The sequence below is a fragment of the Arachis ipaensis genome, chromosome B05, assembly GCF_000816755.2.
Source record: "Arachis ipaensis cultivar K30076 chromosome B05, Araip1.1, whole genome shotgun sequence".
NCBI lineage: Eukaryota > Viridiplantae > Streptophyta > Magnoliopsida > Fabales > Fabaceae > Arachis > Arachis ipaensis.
In genome coordinates this window covers 19,105,693-19,114,488 of record NC_029789.2, presented here as the reverse complement: position 1 = coordinate 19,114,488, position 8,796 = coordinate 19,105,693, and the positions used below count along the sequence as shown (strand labels likewise).

Here is an 8,796-nt window from a genome sequence, read left to right as displayed (position 1 = left end):
AATCATATACCACAAGAATTGTGTTAAAAAAAGGAAAAATAAAAATTCAAAAACCAAAGGACTTCTTATAAATCCCTAAACAAAACTCTTTTAACTGTTTCCAACCGAGTTTAACAATGACATGAACCTGCCATGTTCCTACGATTCATTCTCCCAAACAGCAGAATTAACCGCTATATTCCAAATGGCTGTTACATCATTTTCCTGAAAAAATCACCACGCAAGAAGTAAATAAATCAAATTGTATCCAAAGTCATCTCAACAAAAGGAACCGAAATTCACTAATGCTAAACACATACTGGGAGTGTATTTTTCTTCTTTCTTTGTATAGATTTATTGATCGATCTGTCCAGTTTAGCTCCAAGCCTCTTCGATCTCGGCTAACCCTTCGTTGCCACCTTTGAAGGACCTCGAATGTGGTCTAGACCAACCTTTGAAGGATCTCTTGTGCCAGCTGCAAGGAATCAAATCGCAATCTTATGTAAGGGATTTTCTCTAGTTGAATTCCAGTGTGATCCGGCAACTACAAATTCATTCAGAAAAAATAACATTCAATGTCGCACATACTTAAAAATTGGTCTCCAATAACTCGTTAGTATTATGACAACAATTAGATACAATTCACACCTCATTACTCAACTCCATACCATTATTCTCCAACTCAATAACGTTAATAGCTTATTCCACTTGAAATTAAAAACACCCTAATAGAGCTAAGCGAATTAAACAAAAAACGTATCACATAAAGATATAAGTATCCACTATTCAACACCCAAAAACACTCTTCCAAAATTGGATGATTCATTGAGAACACCAATGTATAGACAAGCAAAAATCAACTAATTTACATACAAAAATCAAATAGATTATTACGAAATATCAAATAACAAACAAGAGTATCCATGTTAGTACATCAAAAAAAATATAAACAAAGTTCCAAAAAAATATGCAACTTGCATAACAAAAAGAGAAAAAAAACACATCATATATCAAAGTTATACCATCAGACTATCATGAAAAATATCAACACCACTCACTAGTTATACTTCACAAGTTGATGGTTCCATTGACGCAACACTCTCGAACCGCATTCAGCGACAACAACTACACCTTGTTCCTATATATGGAGGTGGAACACTATGGCTCCACGAGAGGGGGTTGTTTAGGGTGTTGCGAATTTAGGGGGGATGTTCGGTGGCACGACGACGGGGCATGCAAGACGACAACGATAACTAGCGTGGGGTTGGGATGCGATTGCGCTGAGTAAGGTTGAGTTTCTTTTTGACAAAACGGGTTGGATTATAAATGGAATCGGGGAGTGGCGATGCGCGTTTGATTGGTCTCTGCAGTGGCACAGCGATGGCGCAAGAACCACGACGGCGACAACACGTGAAGACGGGTCGGGATGCAATTGCGAGATTAGGGTTGAAACCTCCTTGAAACGGACGACGTGAATGTGGCTGTATTTGGCAACCATTTTTTTTCAAATTAGTAATTAATGTTGATCATTAACATATTAAGCATATTATTTTTAATAAAAAATAAATTTCTTTCATGAAAGAGTTATATTGTATGGTTGAAAGGTCGTTATTTTTAGTTTAGGGTTTATGCAACTTGAAAGGTCGTTCAGGATGATTAGGCATTAGGCTATACTTTTTCCTTTTTTATCCTATTTATTATCTTGTATGGTTGTAGTTTGATTGAAATTTTGCCTTTACAAATACTTGAAGTCGCTTAATAAGAAATGATAAACTTTGATTGAAGCTCATGTGGATGTGAAGACCATTGATAATTACACTTCGAGGATCTTTTGCATTGGGTTTACCAAGAGACTTTTAATCAGATGAAATGAACTGCTATGCTCAATCAAAGCCAGATTCATCTAATGTGTTAATTGATATGCCATTAAGTTATATATAGAAAGAACACAGAATAAAGAAGTAGTGCTTGGGCTTCACTTATTTTGTGAATTTCAAATAAAAATACGATAAAGTATTTTTTTATCTTTAAAATTTGTTAAAAATTTTAAAAATATTTGTAAATTTTATTTTATTTCAATTTAGTCTCAAAAATTTTCGATTTGTACCTGTTAGTTTTATGAAAGTAGTTTGAAATTGGTTTAGTGTATTATGGACTTAAATATTATAGTAAGAATAGCAATGATAGTTTTGATGAAGTAGTAGTTTAGAAGAATGGTTTGAGGAATTTGATAGTTATATTATTGATGGGTTAAAGAGAGAGTACAAATACTAGTGAGTATTGATGTGTTTGTTAGTTAGTTACAATGAGCACTACAATGGCCTATTTATAGGCTCCTTAAGTTATTCTAGATAATTTTAAACCTTAAATATTTCTAGATATTAATTTAGATAATTCTATATACTTATCTTAGATATTTATAGTATTTGATATATTTATTTATTTTCTAAACTTCTCCATTATAATATCTAGATATTTAATTTTACAAAAACAAGATCATGATAAATCTAGAGAGTTCTACAAATGTGTAGCATTATTAATACTCCTCCTTGATGTACATTTGTGTAACTCCAAGCATCTCTCGAAATAGTTCGAACTTTGATCTTGGTAGTGTCTTAGTGAATATGTTTGCCAGTTGTTCATCTATATTACAATACTCGATCTTTATCTTTTTCTCCAATATAGATTCTTGTATAAAATGATACTTGATAGCTATATGCTAGGTCCTACTATGATGGATTGGATTGTTTGTCATTATTATTGCTGACTTGCTATCATACAACATAGTTGTTGGTTCTTCTTGTTGTTCACCTATGTCTTCAAATATTTTCCTTAACCATATTGCTTGACTAGTAGCATTTGCAGCAGCAACATACTCGGCTTCAGCAGATGATTGAGCTATAGTTTCTTGTTTCTTTGATGCCCAAGAGAATACTCTAAATCCTAGTGTAAATGCGTATCCAGAAGTGCTTTTTATGTCGTCAATGGATCCTACCCAATTGCTATCAGTGTATCTAAGTAGTTTTGGATTTTCAATAGATTTATAGTGAATGTCATAATCCTTTGTGCCTTGTAGATATCTTAAGATCCTTCTTGTAGCTCCATCGTGCTCCTGACTTGGCTTTTGCACGAATCTTGACAATAGACTTGTTGCATATATAATATCGGGTCTTGTGGTGGTCAGATAAAGGAGGCTTCCAATGAGACTTCTGTATTATGAAGCATCTGCCTTTCCAGGTCCATCTTCTTTTTGTAATTTCTCATTATGGACTAGAGGAGTAGATACTGCTTTGCAATTATTTATCTTGAACCTTTGTAGCAAATTTTGAGTGTGTTTCTTTTGCGAGATGAAAATTTCGTCTTCATCTTGGCTTACCTCAATGCCAAAAAATAATGCATCAATCCTAAGTCAGTCATCTCAAATGTCTTCTTCATTTCTTCTTTGAATTCTCTGATCATGATCTCATTGTTTTCTGTGTAGATAAGATCGTCCACGTACAAGAAAACTATGAGAGTGTTTGAATTACCTTATGTCTTGATATATAGTGTAGGCTCACTTTTACTCCTCCTGAATTTATGATTAATAAAATATTTGTCAATTCGACTGTACCATGCTCACGAAGCTTGCTTGAGTCCATAGAGCACTTTCTTTAGCCTTAGCACCTTGTCTTCATGTCTTTCTACAACAAACCCTTGTGGTTGATCAATGTATACTTCTTCCACCAGTTTTCCATTTAGAAAGGAAGATTTCACGTCCAGTTGATATATCTTCCATTGCTTTTATGCGACTAGTGCAATGAGTGCCCTTATTGTATCCAGGTGAACTACAGGTGCAAATGTCTCTGTGTAATCTATCCCAAGAACTTGTGCATATTCTTTAGCTACGAGCCTTGCCTTATGCTTCTGAATGGATCCATCAGAATTGAGCTTAGTCTTGTATACCCATTTAACTCCAATGACACCTTTATTTGAAGGACGATCTACTAGCTCCCATGTGTTGTTCTTCTCAATCATCTTGATTTCTTCTTCCATTGCATTTCTTCATTCTTCGTGCTTTTCTGCTTCTTCAAAGCTTGTCGGCTCGATCTTGGCAAAATTGCATGTTTCGTATACATCTTGTAGAGGTCTAATTTTTCTTGGAGGAGAATCAATGGTTGCTTCTACTATTGTAGTACTTGTGCTTGCTTCTTTGTAACACCCTACCATACAGAGCTTTACACTTTAAGTCATAAAACAGAGGTGGTGTGGTATTACAACCTCTAAAATAAAATATATACATAATAATATTGAAAAGGATACAGTGTACAAGGAGCCTTGAAAAACGGATAAAGCAAAATTGCAAAATAAAAAGCGCAACGCTCAGGAATCAAGATTACTTGCGTGCGAAGAAATCTAAGTTTCATAAGCATAACTAAATAGAAAGTAGGCATAGAGGGTCAAAAATACAAAATAACAAGCCCCTAACTCAGCCTGCGAAGCTAAGGCTGGTCGGAGAATATTTACATACATATATACATAACCCGAAATCTGAAATAGGTACATAAACCCTAGTTCTCCTTAATCCTCTAAGAGGTACAAAATAAAGTAAGTTGTCGGAGAGTTAAATACATAAGTTTATATACAATTATACACCAAAATAAAGTCCCAGGAACCACTTCGCTGCAGAACTCTAGACGCCTACCGAGGAGCCTCTCAACCTGCATCTAAAAAACAACAATATTGTATGGAATGAGAATCGGGAGTTCTCAGCGTGGTAGAGGTGCCACACACATAAGATATAAGGTCCTGGGAATACCAGAGGCAATCCTAAAATGCTGACACTCAGATTATAAAACTTAAAGAACTAAGTAAAAACCATAAGTCAAGGTGGTTTTCTAGGGATTCCTAACTTAACCAAGTCTTAAGCCTAACTAAATCCCTAACTTCTCTGCCTTTCCTCCGTTCTTCCAACTCTGGTGAATTTACATAGACAAACAAACAGACAGTGGTAAACAAGGATAGAATACAAGTAATATAGATAGCAAGTACAACAATTAACATATCAAATCATTTAGGCAATCCCAATTAATGAATCCCAATTAATGCACAAGCAAGCAATTCAAACAATATACACATGATGTATGCCTGTCCTGTGGCTAATGAGCTCATCTGTCGGTTATACACCCAATCCGACATGTCCTAGTGGTAGCTAACTATTGGACAGTCCCTCTGTACACGAATCCCCAAGCTCAAAAATAAATCATGGGACGGAACCCAAGTTGATATAGGGGAGACAACACCCCAAGCTTAATAATATATATGCATGCCCATTGGGAAACCCGGGGATTAGGTCAATGAATATCTCAATCATATTCAATCATAAATTAGGTTACATCATTTATTCCTTCATTAACTCATATATGCATCTTCGGCATACTCGCAATATTATCGCATCTCGTCAATAAATCGTAATCATTTAATAATCAATCATATTTCCTTATTCTCAATATTGCCTGATTCTCTTAACGGCCTCACACATTATTTTCATCATCTTATTAACTCAAGTGCGCTCTTCTAACCACAAGTTATATTTCTTAAATCTTTTTTCAAACCCAAGTTAACTACTTCTCCATAGCTTAACCTTTTCACCATACTTACAACTAAGGTGTAGGGTCTAAGACAGTAAAAGTAGAGATTTAGAGGTTCAAAATTAAGTTTTAAAACATAAAAATCCACTTTGTTGAAAACCGGGGTCACGCGTACGCGTGGAAGTGCATTACTAAAAGGTCGCGCGTATTCGTGGGCGTACAATTTTCTATGCTCGCGTACGCAAGCACCCTGCTCACGTACGCGAGATACCCAACCCGAATAAGTTGGTCGCGTCGCGTACGCAAGTTATGCAAAACAGCAAAATGCTGAATGCTACAGAATTGTCAACTTTGCACTCTAAACTTCCGACGTGCATAACTTTTTCGTTTAAAATATTTTTCATCCGTTCTTTGAATGGCATAAACTTCACGGACCCAATTTTTATATAAAAGAAGTTTGAAACAATTTGCGAGTCCGGAAGCCAAGTTATAGCCCACCGAAATTTGGCTAAAAATCAGATTTTTCCTCAAAAATACCAAGCTCTATTTTTACCAAATTTTCATTTTCAAACTAAACCACTATCAAACAAAACACTTCCAAAACACCCATAATCAATGCCAAATGCTTATCAACCTTTAATCAATGATTCAACATTTTAAACTATTCAATTCTCAATTCCTCAACTCAATCAAGATTCTCAAACTAATACACTTCAAGTCAATACTCATAAACATTCAACCAATTCATACTCATACCTAACCAATTCTCATTTACTCCATGTCCCGTCAATACACAAATTCATGAGTTTCAACCCCAAGAATTTATAATCAACATAATCTCGTACTCAATCATTAAAGTATCATCATTAAATCACCAATCATCAACCCATTTCAAGACAAATCAATATTTTCATTAAGGTTACTAACTCATAACATACATACATGCTTCAACCTACTTATGGTCATCTAACCTAAGTTTTCATAGAACATTATATATTAAATACGAGAAACCTAAACCATACCTTGGTCGATTTTCCGATAAACTCGGAACACTTCAAGCATTTTTCGCACCGCAAGCTTATCAACACAGCCCCTCACCGAGGAACCTAGCTTCCAAAATCGATCTCAAGCTCTCATATCTTCAAATTAATTCCACTTCTCAACCAATTTCCAATCTAACAACATAATCACCACTATAATTAACATAGAATTCTCTACCTAAACATTTCACAAGGTACTTGAGGAAGCTTACCTTGTCCACATATCAAGTGAGCTAAATCCAACAAAACTCGCAAGCTAACTCAAACCTAAATACCAAAATTAAACAAGATTCAACATGGATACACATTAAATTTCAAAATTGGGAAGGAGAGAATCTGAAACTGGAAAGTGAGTTCCTTACCAAATTGTTGGGTGAGTTTTGTAGAGGATTCTGAGATGAACGCGTGACCACTGACGACTCATCAATCGGAGCTCCGGATCAAAAGTTATTGGGATTTGAAGATTGAGCTAGGTTTTATGCTTGGAAGGGTGTTCTTCCCTTTTGCTGAACCTGTTCAGCGTGTTTGCATGAGTGAGGAGGGAGAGATGAGCTGAGCTCATTAAATTGAGTGAGTTGGTTGGGCCATTGGGCCCACTTTGGATTCGGTTCGACCGATTCGGCTAGTTTGACCCAATTTTGGGCCAAATTCTTTAAAATTAGTGTCAGAATTCTTATTTACTATAAAATTTACATTTCTAATTTCTTTTATTAATATTTAATTTTTTAACTAATTATTCACTAATTTTACGGGGTTTACATTCTTCACGTTCTTGTTCTTCTAATCTTGTAGGTGGTTATTGTGATACTTCAATGCTTCTTTTTTTGACTTTTTCATCTTCCCAATTTCATGAAGCATTTTTGTCAAACTCCACGTCTTGAATGATTATGAGTTTCTTTGTTTGCAAGTTATATACACGATATCCTTTTGATTGTATACAATACCCAAGGAAAATTTCTTTTTCTGTCTTTCCATCGAGCGAGCTTCTTTTCTGTGTAGGAATGTGGACATAACATATACATCCAAAGACTCTTAGATGCTTTGCAAAAGGTTTTTGTCCACTCCATGCTTCGATTGGAGTTTTATTTTCTACTGTCTTAATTGGACAGCGATTTAGTAGGTATATTACTGTGTAAACAGCTTCTGCCCAGAAGATGTTCAGTAGATTTTTCTCCTTGAGGATTGAGCGTGCCATCTCCATTACAGTTCTATTTTTCCTCTCAGATACTCCATTTTGCTCAGGAGCATATCCCACTGTGAGTCGACGCTTGACATCCACTTCTTCACAGAATTTATTAAATTCTTTGGAAGTGTATTCAATTCCTCTGTCGCTACGGAGTACCTTGACGCTATGATCACTTTGTTTTTTCACATGTTGCTTGAACTTCTTCAAGATGCCAAAAATCTCTGACCTTTCACCTAGAAAATATACCCACGTCATCCTAGTATAATCATCGATAAAGAGAATGAAGTACTTGTTGTTACTGAGTGATGGTGTCTTCATCGGAGCCATCCCTTCCCGGATCCTACTCGGAATACCACAGACAAGGTTTAGACTTTCCGGATCTCAGGAATGGCCATCCATGGGTTCTAACTTATACCACGAAGATACTAATAACTCGGACTCGGTCCTCTGTATTAGATATCTAAGAGATACTCATTCTAGCTTGTTTGCATGTAAAACGGAAGTGTTTGTCAGGCACGCATTCATAATTGAGAATGATGATGAGCGTCACATAATTATCACATTCATCATGTTCTTGGGTGCGAATGGATATCTTAGAAGCGGAATAAGTTGAATTGAATAGAAAACAGTAGTACTTTGCATTAATTCATGAGGAACAGCAGAGCTCCACACCTTAATCTATGGAGTGTAGAAACTCTACCGTTGAAAATACATAAGTGATAATGGTCTAGGCATGGCCGAATGGCCAGCCCCCATGAAAGTCTAAGATAGCATAAAACTGATCAAAGATGTCTAATACAATAGTAAAAAATCCTATTTATACTAAACTAGTTACTAGGGTTTACAGGAGTAAGTAATTGATGCATAAATCCACTTCCGGGGCCCACTTGGTGTGTGCTTGGGCTGAGCTTGAATGTTACACGTGCATAGGCTCTTTCTAGAGTTGAACGCCAGGTTGTAACGTGTTTCTGGCGTTCAACTCTGGTTCGTGACGTGTTTCTGGCGTTTAACTCTAGACTGCAGC

At 35.9% G+C, this 8,796-nt stretch overlaps 1 long non-coding RNA gene across 1 annotated transcript; it reads right to left on the bottom strand.

Annotated features, from left to right (window-relative positions):
• LOC110262766 lies at positions 1–1,465 on the bottom strand. Its single transcript, XR_002347751.1, has 3 exons — positions 1,038–1,465; positions 300–523; positions 1–204 (listed from the first exon to the last, which is right to left on the bottom strand). It is a non-coding gene; the product is annotated as an uncharacterized LOC110262766 (long non-coding RNA).